Below are 15,051 nucleotides of genomic sequence, written 5' to 3'. Positions count from 1 at the left end.
GCGTAGCGCGAGCGAAGCTCGCTGCTCGGCTCCAGGAGCGAAGCAAGCTCCTGCCGTGCTGCAGCACCTTCCAAAGCATCGATCCCGCCAAGCTCCGGTCTCCAACTGTTCCTCTCGCTCCTCTCGGTAGGTGCCAATTTGCACAGAATACGTTAAACGTTAAACTTTCTTTCTACTTTCTCCTTTCTCCTTTTAGAGTGCCAGTGTGTAGATATCAAGCATTAGGGCAGCGTAAACGCAATTGTCAGGAGCGGACCCCACATGCAGCGTCTCCACTCGGCGGCGTTCAACCCGCCATCTTGACTCCTCCCCTCAGCTGTTCACTGAATTTCTAAGTTTTTTAAAATGCTAATTCCTAACTATAACTTGTCTAAAACCTATGGTTTTTTTCAATGAATATATATATATATATATTTCAGATATACTGGTCCTGCATCTCCAACTCAGGCGAACAGAAAACCACGGCGAGTCCCAAAGATTTCAGGCAAAGATGTTTTTTATTTTACCACAGCACAACGGTCTGACGCGTTTCGGGCGGATGCCCTTGCTCACAGATAGTCTGGCCGGTGTGTGCCATTATTTTTAAATGCATTAGTGAACACCATGTGATCATAGATATAGACAACATACTACTCAAAATGTCTGTAGTTCTTAGATTCCGAACGGAAGGGTAACAGGTGAGAATATTAACTCATCAAACAATTCATTTACCGAATAAATTCAGGTGGTGTTGATCTCTACTGTCATTTTCATTAAAAAAGTGTATATATATATGTTTATCTGCCTAAATGCAGGATATTTGCCGAAGTAGTCTGAATAGTATTTGTGCAAAAATGCAAATGTAAACCTGTATCAAATGAACATTATATATCGAAAATGTAAACATATTGACTGTGCAAATATATGCATTTTGATAATAATATATTGATTTGGTTAAAAATCAATAAATAGTGGTAGAAAAATTATCAAAATTAATAACATATTTAAAAATTGAACAGTTCATATATAAATGTAAACATCATACTTGTGCAAAATACGCAAAATGGTATAAATACTACAACAGACTACAGCAATACATATAAATATCTCAATGATATAAATAGATAAAGACAGTAGGGACATCTATAAAGATGGCAGCCCTTCTTAAGATTATTCGAGACTGTATTAAAGTGTATGTTAACAATTATATGTGTATTATACAAAAAACGAAAACCCCAGGTGAATACCATGGTGCAGAAGAGACTATAAATCAATTTCTGCATCTAGATGGAAAATATGTACAATTAAAAAGAATGGCCAAGAAACAGTAAATTATTACATGGGCGTGGAAGGTGTTCATAGTTAAGCTAATGTCAGTAGAAAGCAAACTGGGATTGAATATTAAATGGAAGGAGAAACAGCTGTACACTCTATAAAAAATGATATAGATCTTCCGTTGTGTTAAAGCCATTTGGCACTTTACTGTCCAACTTAAGAATCATTTTTGATTCTAATTGTCTAATCATTTTATCTCTGTCGCCTCCCCTGCGTGGTTTGGGGACAGCAGCTAATACAAAGTACTTAAGACACTCAAGGTTGTTGTTATGAATCACCTTAAAGTGTCTTGCGACAGGATAGGAGCTGTCGTTGTTGACAATGGCTCGGAGGTGCTGCAAGATTCTGACATGCACCTGAAGCCTGGTACTCCCAACATACCTCAGGCCGCAGGTGCATGTCAGAACATAAACAGCATACTCCGTCTTGCAATTAAAGATGCCCTTGATTGTTGATGACGTCGGACTAAACGGAGTGGCATACTTGGTAGTGTTGATGCCAAACTTACATGCTCTACAACTAGAACATTTGGTAAACCTGGGCCGGGGTTGTAACCATGATTCAGTTTTCAAAAGTTCAGGGAATGGATTGGAAACATGTTGGCGCATGGAGGGACCCTTCCGAAAAGTGATGTTGGGTCCACACGTTAGTTGGGTGCTAGGACACCATTGGTCATCAATATCGGCCAACTTTTAGTTAAAATGGCTCTGATGCGCCATTCCTGACAGTTGTATGTTGTTATAAATCTCAGACTTGAGTCGTCTTTACTGTTGATATTATCCGGACAGGGAACTACTGAGGGATTTAACAGGGATTCCCTAGATCTTTCCTTCAGTTTTTCAGTAGCCATTTTAAGCATCCTATCACTATATCCCCTGTCTTTGAATCTTTTGAGAGCTTGAGTAGTGCAAACTGCTAATTCTTCCTCTGTACTGCAAATCCTTTTAAGCCGGAGGAACTCCCCATAGGGGATGTTGTCAGCGACATGGCGAGGGTGTGCGCTACTGGTGTGGAGAACTGAGTGCCCCACCGTCTTTTTTCTAAATAGGGTGGTTGCAATTTTTCAATTTTTCACAAATACTTTAACATCTAAGAAATCTACAGTTTGTTTGCTCATGTTATATGTAAATTTCAGATTTTCTTGATTGATGTTAAGTTGTTCAATAAAACCGATGGCACTGGTTTCATCTCCCCTCCAAATCATAAAAACATCATCAATAAACCGTATCCACTGTATTATGTGTTGTGAGTAGATGTCATGATGTTTTCCCATGAGGACGTGCTTCTCCCACCAGCCTACGTGCAAGCACGCGTAGCTGGGAGAGAAGCAGGCCCCCATAGCCACACCCCTTTTCTGCAGATAAATCTGTTTACCAAAGATAAAGTAATTGTTGTATAAACTCCATGTGACAAGCTCTATGATCATCTTATTGTGGTTGTAACAATTAAGAGGTCTAGTCCCTAGAAAAAATTCCAGTGCCTTCAGTCCTGTACTATGTTCAATACTAGTATATAGGGACTCTATGTCCAGGGCAATGAGTAAAGAGTCAGATGTCCAAGGAGTGTTCTTTATCTTGCGCAGAAAATCTCCTGTGTCCTTCACATAGGTGGGTAGATCTTTTACCAAACTTTGCAAAAAGTAATTCACGTAGATAGCAATATGTTTTGTCATACTGTCAATTGCCGATATGATCGGTCTTCGTGGAACTGGTAAGGTTTCCTTGTGGATATTAGGGATTAAATATAACCTGGGCATAACTGGATGCTCTACATCTTGGAACTTGAACTGCTGCATGGAGATCAGGCCTTCTCTCTTGTATTTGTAGAGCATTTTTTTAGAGTGTCTCTCGCTTTGTCATAATCTTTTGCGTTGGTTTTCTGATAACATGTGATATCTGAAAGCTGTCTGGTCGCCTCATTGATGTGGTCTTTTTGCGGCCAAATCACGATGTTACCACCTTTATCTGAGCTACAGACAATGTTTTTGTGGTCAGATTTTAATTTGTTCATAAGTGCCCAGTAAAGTTTTTTCCCTAGTATCTTTATGTCTCTTGCGATGTTTTATTTGGTAATGTAATTTTTTGAGATCTGCTGTCACCACCTCGTGAAATGAATCAATGGCGTCTCGGGGCATCGTTGGTATGAAATTGGAGGCAGGTTTGAATGGACTGCTACCTGCTCCTATTTAGTTGATTTCAGCGTCTCTGAGCTCTTGCTGGGTCGATAGATTGGAGTTGATACCATCAGAGGTATCAGTGGTTACTCCCATTTGGTACAAAGTAAGTAATGCTCTGGTGTCATGAGCCAACAGCGTAGAAGGATTCAGTTCAATATTGGTAGGCTCCGTTTCATTTAGACCTTCCTTAATATTGAAGAACTTACGCAGTTTGAGTTTGCGTATATATTGAAAAACATCTATTCTGGTCTTCGAATAGTTAAAGTCACTTATTGGGCAAAAATTCAACCCCAAGCTTAACAGTTGTTTTTCTGCCTCTGTAAGCGTCGTGAAGGAGAGATTTATAATTGTCCTGTCATTTAGTTTCTGTTCCGCCAGTGTTGTTTCTTTTTTTTGTTTGAGTTTGCGTTTTTTACGGTGTTCTCTCCTTCGTTGGTTGAGTTTTGCCCTTTTTGTGGCTGCAGCTGTGGCTGCTGCTGACTCCTTGAGCGTAATGATTGGAGGCAAGCATTCACTAAAAAATCAACCTCCTCTCCTAAATCTAGCACCGTTGTTGGTTCTCCAGAGATTGACCTGTTGTTGTACTATCCTCAGAGTAGACACTGCTATTTGATGTTTCTTCATCACTCTGATCTCGGTTGATATCAGTACGCACAGGTTGTGGCACTCTTGTTGCTTTTGTGGGAGCACTCACGGGTGCAGTTGTTTTCTGATTCATTTTTGTTTTTTTAGCATTTTGGTACTTGCGCGCAAATGTGCAAATACGACCCTGCTCATAGTCCTCCTTGTCGCGCGCAAACTTGTACGCCTTAATTTTGTCCTCATGTTTCACTAGGCGCTCTTGAATTTCCTTTCTGGATGTTGCAATTAAATCATTTGGTTCCAATTTTAGCAATTCATCATTAATTTCTTCCATTTCTTTCAATAATGCAATGCGATCGATGTCAGCATATTTGATCAGAATTTTGACCAAATTTCCTGATGCTTCCAAATTGCTGAGCCCCCACTCTTTGAGCATTTCTGGGTTGGGCTTCTCATAGCTGGGGGCTAGAAGTATACAAAGCCCTGGTGGGACTCAACCTTCTGCTAGGTACATTGATAAAGATTTATGCTCCCACCATTTCGTGGCTTCGCTACGCATGCACTTTTCCATCTGTTTCATCAAATTCCTGATTTTGCTCTCATAAGACAGAGTATTTGGTTGTGCAGCTGTTGTCCCCCCTCGATCGGATACTTTTGGAAGATTGGAAAATAATGTTACAGAGGCTGCCTCCCTGCCTCGTACTGTTTCGGCAGACATACCGAATGCGCTGTGTTGGTCACAATAATTAGCAAAAACAGTTCGTTTAAACGGATGCGGTACAGTTCTTTCCTGCCACCCGCCTGTTGCCTGTTGTCCTCCCCACCGCCTTGGTAATGCAGTATGCGGAACACTCACCCACAAAATTATTCGCCGTAAATTGCCAAACTGTTCAACGGTTCGTTTTCACTTATCGGCTCCACTTTCGGCGTTGTTCACAGCAAGTTAGCTGAAAGCGTGGGCGTGTCACTATCCACTGATTCCGTACTGCAGGCAGGGCCCGTCACCAAATTTCATTACCACAAAGAAGCGAACAGGCTGGTTGATGATGGCGGACTGCTTACGAGGAGTGGACTCGCAACGGAAGCAACCACCTTCCGTGAATTGTATTTCAGAAATACTGGTCCTGCACCTCCAACTCTGGCGAACAGAAAACCAAGGCGAGTCCCAAAGATTTCAGGCAAAGATGTTTTTTATTTTACCACAGCACAACGGTCTGACGCGTTTTGGGCGGATGCCCTTGCTCACAGATAGTCTGGCCGGTGTATGCCATTATTTTTAAATGCATTAGTGAACACCATGTGATCATAGATATAGACAACATACTACTCAAAATGTCTGTAGTTCTTAGATTCCGAACGGAAGGGTAACAGGTGAGAATATTAACTCATCAAACAATGCATTTACCGAATAAATTCAGGTGGCCGGCCGTAATTATGTTTCCAGGTTTGCCATTTGCTTGGAAGCGCACGAGGAACAACCCGTGATCAAGAGGCAGGAGCCTCGAAACGCATAGGACCCGCAATGAACTTTGTGGAAGCAGAATGCCGATTTTCATAAGGGAATAAAGGACGCTCTTGAAAGTAACGTTGTCCTGGGTTGTTCCTCGTGTGCGCTTCCAAGCAAATGGCAAACCTGGAAACATAATTACGGCCGGCCACTGTCGTGGAATGCGCACCGCCACTAAAATTAAGTGGACTGCGATGAGGTACCAGAAACTCGAGGTGCGGGAGGACAACACCCGCTTAAAAGAGAAAATTGGATTCCCTTTCACAATCGCTCACTGGAGAGCGAAACCATTAAGTAAAATAACAGTCTCTTGACAGTCGCTCTTTGTGAATTGGAGGGGAAAACCTAATCCTACAAGTCCCAGCATGCCTGCAGCCTGACACCGGAGCGAGCCCACCTGGGGGCAGGTATTGAACATTCAACGTGGGCACTTCCAAAGACGTTGCTGCCATTAAGCACTGTGGTCCGTGATCAAGTGGCAGGAGCCTCAAAACGAGTAGGACCCACAATGAACTTTGTGGAAGCAGAATGCCGATTTTTATAAGGGAATAAAGGACACTCTTGAAAGTAACGGTGTCCTGGGCTGTTCCTCGTGTGCCCTTCCAAGCAAATGGCAAACCTGGAAACAAAAAAAAAATATATATATATATATATATATATATACATGAGTTTTTCAGTGCAGTGAATATTACCTACTGGCGGTCGCCAGTAGGTATATATAGTTAGGACCTAGAGACCATAGGAAATCCCCAACATTCTATTGGGAATACCTTTGGCTCCTTCCCTGAAAGTTTCGGGGGGATTCATCAAGCGGGGGCCGAGAAAAAAGGGGGGTCCCAAAACGTGTTTTCCCCATGTTAATTTCCATGGGGACCTTTAGACACGGCTACAGCCCGAACGGCTGAATGGGATTACACCAAACTTGGCAAAATGGTAGGGCCTGGTACACAGATGTGCCTTTGCTATGTTTGGTGAAAATACCTCCAGTAGTTCTTGAGAAAATTGAATTTGAAATGTTTCAAATGGCATTTTCTATGGGACCTTTAGACACGGCTACAGCCCGTACAGCTGAACGGAATTACACCAAACTTGGCAAAATGGTAGCGACAGGTATGCAGTAGTGCCTTGCCTATATTTGGTGAAAATCCCTCCAGTAATTGTTGAGAAAATTGAATTTGAGCAAATTATATATCTATATATATATCTATATGCGCTCAACATTCTATTGGGAATAACTTTGGCGCCGATTGAGTAATCTCTGTGTAATTTTCCAGAATTTTGGCCAGCTCCGCTCCGCTCCTTCCCTGAAAGTTCGGGGGGATTCGTCAAGCGGGGGCCGAAAGGAGGGTCCCAAAACGTGTTTTCCCCATGTTAATTTTCATAGGGACCTTTAGACATGGCTACAGCCCGAACAGCTGAATGGAATTACAACAAACTTGGCAAAATGGTAGGGCCTGTTATGCAGATGTGCCTTTGCTATGTTTGGTGACAAATCCCTCCAGTAGTTCTTGAGAAAATTGAATTTGAAATTTTTCAAATGCCGTTTTCTATGGGACCTGTAGACAAGGCTACAGCCCGAACGGCTGAACAGAATTACACCAAACTTGGCAAAATGGTAGGGACAGGTATGCAGTAGTGCCTTTTCTATATTTGGTGAAAATCCCTCCAGTAGTTGTTGAGAAAATTGAATTTGAGCAAATTATATATCTATATGTGCTCACCGTATGCGCATCATAAGCGTACGGTACGCGTACCATACACGTACGTGTGCGTACCCTTACGTGCGCGAGCAAGTTTCTGATTGGCTAGCAGTCAACTGTCAACATTCCAAACTGTCCAAACCAGGAAGTGTTGGCCACCATCTTGTTTTTCAGGAGGCACAAGAGAGCCCAAAACAAGAGTGGAAAACATGAAAAGGGGGCAGGGTAGAGACCCCCCAACCCTCTAGCCCTTCTCAGGGGGTCCCAAAAGGACCCCCAAGGGCAAAAAACAAAAACAAAATTCAAACAAATCGCGGGGTACGTGCACCGTACGCGTACAGTACGCGTTCCGTGCGCGTACCCCGTGATTTAAAAAAAGACAATAATTTTGGGGGAGATTAGGGGGTCTCAACCCTGCTCCCTTTTCGCGTTTTCCACTCTTGTTTTGTGCTCTCTTGTGCCTCACTTCTCCTGAGAAACAAGATGGCTGCTCAGGTGGTCCCAGAAGGATAATAACATACATAAACGTTACCCGCTAATAGAATTAGCATTTACAAAACCTTTGAAATTTATTGAAAAAAAATATAGGTTTCACGCCTGATATAGTTAGGAATTAGCATTTAAAAAACCTTGCAAATTCACTGAAACAACCATAGGTTTCAAGCCTTATATAGTTAGGAATTAGCATTTAAAAACCTTGCAAATTCACTTAAATAACCATAGGTTTCAGGCCTTATATAGTTAGGAATTAGCATTTAAAAAACCTTGAAAATTCACTTAAAAACCATAGGTTTCAGGCCTTATATAGTTAGGAATTAGCATTTTAAAAACCTTGCAAATTCACTTAAAAACCCATAGGTTTCAGGCCTTATATAGTTAGGAATTAGCATTTAAAAAACCATTGAAATTGCTCCTATATAGTTAGTTGTACTGACTATATTTCGCGCACCCACAATCCACTGCTGATGATGTCTCATATTACATCATTCATGACATGGTCAGTGACATCACTGATGACATCACTGATGACATCTCAAATGACATCACTGATGGCATCACTGATGACATCTCATTCGACATCACTGATCACATCACTGATGATATCATTCATGTGATAATACGATGCACCTCCTTACACTCTAATATAACCTTTGATACACCCAGTGTTAAATACAGACTACCATTCTTGAAACCATTGACACACCAATACCAGTTACTACATACGCACTCACTGATTCCTAGGTCTACATACACATTCACTCATTCACCCATAGAATCACTCATACATACAGTCACTCATCAATACAACACTATCATATGCACTCATACACTCACACACTGCCACTCATCCATGGGGCTACTCACACATCTAGTCAGTTATGCAAAGAATCATCCCACACTTCCATTTCCTCAACTATACAGTTATACACACAACACCTTACTTATTCAAACATATACTAACACATACTTACTCTCTTATACAATCACTGATACAAGTACACAATGATCCATACAGCCACTCGCACATTCACTGGCTCTCATGTATAGTCATTTATATATGCCAAATCTCACATGCACTGTGTCTTACATATGTACTTACTTGGACGTGTAGCACTGAGATATCCATTCACTCACCAACACACCCATGCACACAGTCAACTGCCCATATAGCTGTTTCCACTTGCACTCTTGAACTCGTACACCTAGTGAATCAACTGCTCACACATCTATGCACAGAGTCACACACCTCCCAGCCACCCACACACACACTCAGTCTCCCATTCAAATACCTGGGCAACCAATCAATAACTCACATAGCCACTCATATAGCTAATGATCAACACATGCAGCAGCTTACACAACAACAGACACACTGATGCACACATTCAGACAGTTTAGTCACTAACCCATGCATTTAGTAAGACACATTTAATCACTCACTCATACAGTCAGTCACGCACCTACTAAATCCCTCATCCAGACACTTATACATCCACTCATTCTTCAATATGTAAAACATATTTAAACTTTACAGAAACACACTGGATGATGTCATCAGTGATGTCAAATGAGATGTCATCAGTGATGTCATTTGAGATGTCATCAGTGATGTCATCAGTGATGTCACTGACCATGTCATGAATGATGTAATATGTGACATCATCAGCAGTGGATTGCGGGTGCGTGAAATATAGTTAGTACAACTAAGCATATAAGAGCAATTTCAATGGTTTTTTAAATGCTAATTCCTAACTATATAAGGTCTGAAACCTATGGGTTTTTTAAGTGAATATATATATATATATATATATATATATATATATATATATATATATATATATATATATATATATATATATATATATATATATATATATATATATATATATATATATATATATATATATGTATATATATATATATATATGTATATATATATATATATATATATATATACATATATATATATATATATATATATATATATATATATATATATATATATACCTACTGGCGGTCGCCAGTAGGTAGTTATAGTTAGGACCTAGTTTCCATAGGAAATCCTCAACATTCTATTTGGAATAACTTTGGCCCTGGTTGAAGAATCTTAGCGAATTTCTCAAAGAAGATGTTATGTTATGTTATGTTATACAGGGGTTTTATATAGCGTGCGGCTACTCGAAAGAGTGTCCCGACGCTTTGAATTGCACACTAATCTCATAACACAACAGGGAAAGTAAATAAAAACAGAGAAAAAAGGAAACCTAATAGGGCCCAAAACTAAGAGGTGAAAAGCCAGGTTTTAAGCCCCTTCCTAAAGGCCAACAGGTTAGGAGTGCTGCGCAGGGACACAGGCAGTTTGTTCCACAACTGAGGCGCTAGTAATTTAAAAGAGCGGCCACCGATGCGAGCTCTCTTCACGCAGGGCACCACAGCAAGAGACAAGGCTTCAGACCTAAGCGACCTGGCAGGAAGGTAAAAGGACAGCCTTTTCTGAAGATATTTTGCTCCGGAGGCGTGCAAGGCTTTGTGTGCCAGGGTGAGAGTCTTAAAAATTATCCGCTTCCGGACAGGAAGCCAGTGCAAAGCCTCCAGGAGGCCCGAGGCTCTGGCACGGCGAGATAGTCCAAAGATGGCATGTGCTGCCGAATTCTGGACAACCTGTAACCGTTGGAGCAGGTATTCTGGCAGGCCGAGATAGAGGACGTTGGAATAGTCAATTCTCGAGCCTATAATCGCCTGCACCGTGATCTTCCTGTGTTCCTCCGATAGCAGGGGAAGGAACTTGCGAAGCATCCGGAGTAGGCCAAAGCAGGTGCCAGTGAGACCGATTACCTGCGAGCGTAGTGTGAGGCCATTATCGATCTTAATCCCAAGGTTTTTAGCCACCTGGGACGAACTTGCTGGTGGAAACATGTTCTCAGGCCACCACACTTTCCAGTCCGGGTCCGAACTGCACCCAAAAAAGAGGACCTCGGATTTATCCGAGTTGCACTTGAGGCTGTTATGATGGAACCACTGAAACACAGCCTCAAGGCAACCCTGGATCCTACCTCCATCGAAGTCCGCACCCCTCTCACAGGTGAAGAGGAGCTGGGTGTCATCGGCGTAGGAAACGATCTGGGCCCCGAAGGACTCCGCCAGTGCCGCCAGAGGGGTCATGAAGATGTTGAATAGAGTTGGGCTCAGAACAGAGCCCTGAGGAACTCCGACACCCAATGGTGACATCTCGGCGGAGCAAGCAGAAGCCCAGACCGTTTGTCGACGGCCTGCCAGGAAAGATCGAAACCACTGGCGCACCGTCCCTCGAAGACCAATCTCTGAGAGTCTAGCAAGCAGACCCTCATGAGGGACGGTGTCAAAGGCCGCCGACAGATCTAACATCACCAGCATCGCTCTCCCGCCCGAATCCAGCACCTCCTTTATCGCCTCCGAGACTTCCAGGAGAGCTGTTTCGGTGCTAAGATTGGCGCGGAAACCCGACTGGGTAGGGTGCAGTAGGTCGTGGGACTCCAGGTAATCAGCAAGCACCTTATGCACGTGCTTTTCAATGACCTTCGCAAAAGCCGGCAGAAGCGAGATAGGTCTATAATTCGCTAACACCTCCACATCCAGACCAGGCTTTTTAAGCAGGGGAATAATCATTGCCTGCTTCCAGGACTGGGGAACCACACCCTGTGCAAGAGAACAATTCAACAGGGGGTTCACGAGTGGATTAATGACAGCTGCCATTTTCGCCAGAAATTTTGCGGGGCAGGCATCCCGAGGGGAACCTGACTTAAGCCCAGCCATCAGGTCAAATGAAGCTGTCAGCGAGAGAGGAGGGAAAGCTGCCAAGGCCACACCTGCGTTAGGTTGGGTACCAGCGGCATTCTCCGCCCGACCTGGCATCTCAGGCTCCAGCACAAGGAAGGAGTCCTGGATCCGCTGGATCTTAGAGGTGAAAAAGTCCGCAATCGCCCTGACCCAAGGCGCAGGAGGGGGGGTCTGGGTAGGTGCTGCGCGAGAAGTTGTAAACTCCCGCACAATGGCGAACAGCTCCTTACAGGAATTGGAGGCAGCTTCAATTTTTCTCGCGAAGTAAGCCTTCTTCTCCGCGAGGATGTTCCGATGGTAAGCTTTCGCCAAAGACCTGTAGGCGAGTTTCGCCGTCGCGTCATATTTCACGCGCCATGCTCTTTCCGCTACCTTGCATTGCCGACGTGAAGCCGCCAATGCTTCCGTAAACCAAGGGGCAGATGCACCTTTTTCGGGTTTGCGGAGGGGTCTCAGAGGAGCAAGATCATTAAGTCTCTCTGAGAACCAGACCTGCAATCGCTCCACATCCTCCTCTAAGTTCCCCGTTAAAGCACAGGGGTGGTCCGCGCAAGACTGTGCCAGCAGTTCCGGAGTAATCCAGTGAAGTGCCCTGAATCCCACGGAAGTCTGCCGGGGGGCACCGGAAGGCTTCCCAATAATGGCTCGGTCCGCTGCGCTCCTTCCCTAAAAGTTTGGGGGGGATTGGTCAAGTGGGGGCTGAGATAAAAGGGGGGTCCCAAAACGTGTTTTCTCCATGTTATTTTCCATAGGACCTTTAGACTCGGCTACAGGTCGAACGGGTGAATGGATTTATAAGAAATTTGGCAAAACTGTACAGTCCGGCTCGCAGATTACGCTTTTTTTGGAATGGTGTAAATCCGTTCAGTAGTTGCTGAGGAAATTAAAGTTAAAGTCAATTATATATCTATACGCGCGCACACGTGCGCGCACCCAAACGGCTGCGCGCGCGAGCGGAATTTTGCTGCGTGACGTCTGTTAACGTTCGATTCGAAGGAAATCAGGAAGTGTTGACCGCCATTTTGTCATTGCGAGTAAATATATTGTTGATTTCAAAGCGTTGGAATATGGAAAGGGGAGAAGGTAGAGATTGTTTTGCTGCGTAGGTTTTCTCAGGGTGTGCAGTAAGGCCCTTAAAGGCGAAAATATATATATATATTTTTTTTTTAAAGTTGCGTGGTGCGCGCACTCGGTCGCGCACACCTTTTTACAAGAGTGTGAAAATGGAGATAAATCAGAAGTTTGAGTGCTTAGATATAAGGTGGCTCTGAAAAGAGCCATTGTGTTAATTGAGTGTTTTCTGCATTTATAAGTAAGTACCGATGCAGAGCCTGATGTTGCAGAGGAAGATTCTGTTTCCCTCATTTGTGAAATGAACACCGTCTCTCCTATAGACGTCTTGCATGTGGTATCGCAAGTTGTTGTGGTAAATAGAACCCATGCTATAATCTCTGAGGAACGCAGAAACAGATTTATTTACATGTCTCCTTGCTTTCGCAAACTGTGCACAATGGTGATTGGACCAATTCCATTTCTGTCTTTGGCATATATTGGAATATACCAAGGCAGATCGAGGAAAAAGTGTCATCAATTGTCGAAAGGTGTCTTTTAGAAGCATTTCCAGACCTACCCCAGTGATTGTGCCTAGATCGTTCCCACCACAGTGCACAATTATAAGGTCTGGTTCTGGGAGATGCATAAAAGTTTTCACCAATGGAATCAATTGGTGACATTTCAATCCTCTTTTGGAAATCCATGTTATGTGTACATTTGGTAAGCTGAGGTTGCAAATTCGTCTGCTTACTGCATATTTTTCACTCCAGTGAATATAACTGTGTCCTATTAGCCAGACCTTCATTTTCAAGGGATTTGTAGTCGTCCTCCGATCGGTTCTGGAAGTGGAATGGTAGTTAGAAGTTGAAATTCTAAATAAAGAAAAAGGAAGAGGCTGGGTGTGGTTTAAAAAATAAAAATGATTGGTTGATTGTAAGAAGTGGAGATTGAACAGTACGTTGCATGTTAATGTTTATGTTAAACGAAAAGTACTATTGGGTGTGAAAAAAAAGACATGTAACAGAGCTGTGGATTGGCAGGTGTTTCTGGAGGGAAAACAGTGTTGTTACTTTGCTGTAGAACGTTGAGATATGAACTTTTGACCTGTGCCTTCAGCCAGGTGCAGAATGAGGTGTTACCATGGAAACAGCCAGAGATGGCAGTGGGTGATGGGTGACTTTTATGTGACATTGAAAATATTGTGAGGGAGAACCAACTGAAATGTAAATGCTTACGTTACGCGCTCCGCATTGCTTCCGGGAAGCTGCGCTTCGCGCCTCGCGCACCGGAGCACTTCCGGGTGCGCTAACGCGGCGCGTCATATGACGGATTACGCAACAACGCGATACGTCGTTGGGGCTCCACCGGAACTGATCAAATTGGTAGTCTACAGTGTTTCTGGATGTTTCAGACTGAAGCTGGCGTCAGCATGAGAGCACCTCGTGGCTACGTCGTGGCCATTCCGCGAGCAATCATGGCAGTCGCTCCCCACCGGAAGTCTGCAGGAGTCGGGGGCCTCGGTGACTCTTGTAGAATCTTCAAGGCTGAGGGGACGCTTTTGGGAATGGGGCTCATGCCCTAGCAGTCAAGCGTCCGAGTTCCAGGGTTGCCCAGAGCCATCCTTGCAGGCCAGGCCCAAGTCTGTGGAGCCGACCGCCATTTCCTGAGCTCCGTGGCAGCCGCCTGTCACTGTATCGGAAGAGTGGGTGCAATTCAGCCGGATGGCGGGTGAGACGGTGTAAATGTGATGGTCGGACCAGGGCACCGCAGGACGTGTCTTCAGGTCAAATGGATTGTGGGACAAGGTCCAGAATGGAAGAGGCATCAAAAGGCAAGAAGTTCCGCCTGACCCCGGGAGCCGGCCGCCTATGTCGGGGGCGATCTCAGGCCATACCAGGGGAACAAGACTTGGGGAGGGGGCAGGAGCCAAGCGCCCCCTCCGAGTCCGCGTTTCTTGGACCCTGAAGTATGGCACTCAACATTCAGAACTTATGACATTTGTGCAAGGCAGGGACATCGAAGCCTCTCAGGGACCAAGTATATCCAGAGTCCTTCCTACAGAAGGTGGTGGGGGTGGCGGCATTAGCAAGGCATCCCCCCACACAACTTGTCGGACCCTGAAGTATGGCTCTCAACATCCAGAACTTATGACATTTGTGCAAGGCAGGGACATCAAAGCCTCTCAGGGACCAAGGATATCCAGAGTCCTTCCTACAGAAGGTGGTGGGGGTGGCGGCATTAGCAAGGCATCCCCCCACACAACTTGTCGGACATGACCTCTGGATGTACTGGGTGTTCAATTTCAGAATTGAAACTACTAAGAAGCAATTAGAAGTGTTGTTTTCATGTTGCAGTAGGCTGCCATGTAAATAGTTATTTAATAAAACGTTTTATCCTGTTAC

The sequence above is a fragment of the Lissotriton vulgaris genome, chromosome 3_1, assembly GCF_964263255.1.
Source record: "Lissotriton vulgaris chromosome 3_1, aLisVul1.2, whole genome shotgun sequence".
NCBI lineage: Eukaryota > Metazoa > Chordata > Amphibia > Caudata > Salamandridae > Lissotriton > Lissotriton vulgaris.
The sequence above is the reverse complement of the archived record's forward strand: the minus strand, read 5'-3'. Positions refer to the sequence as shown.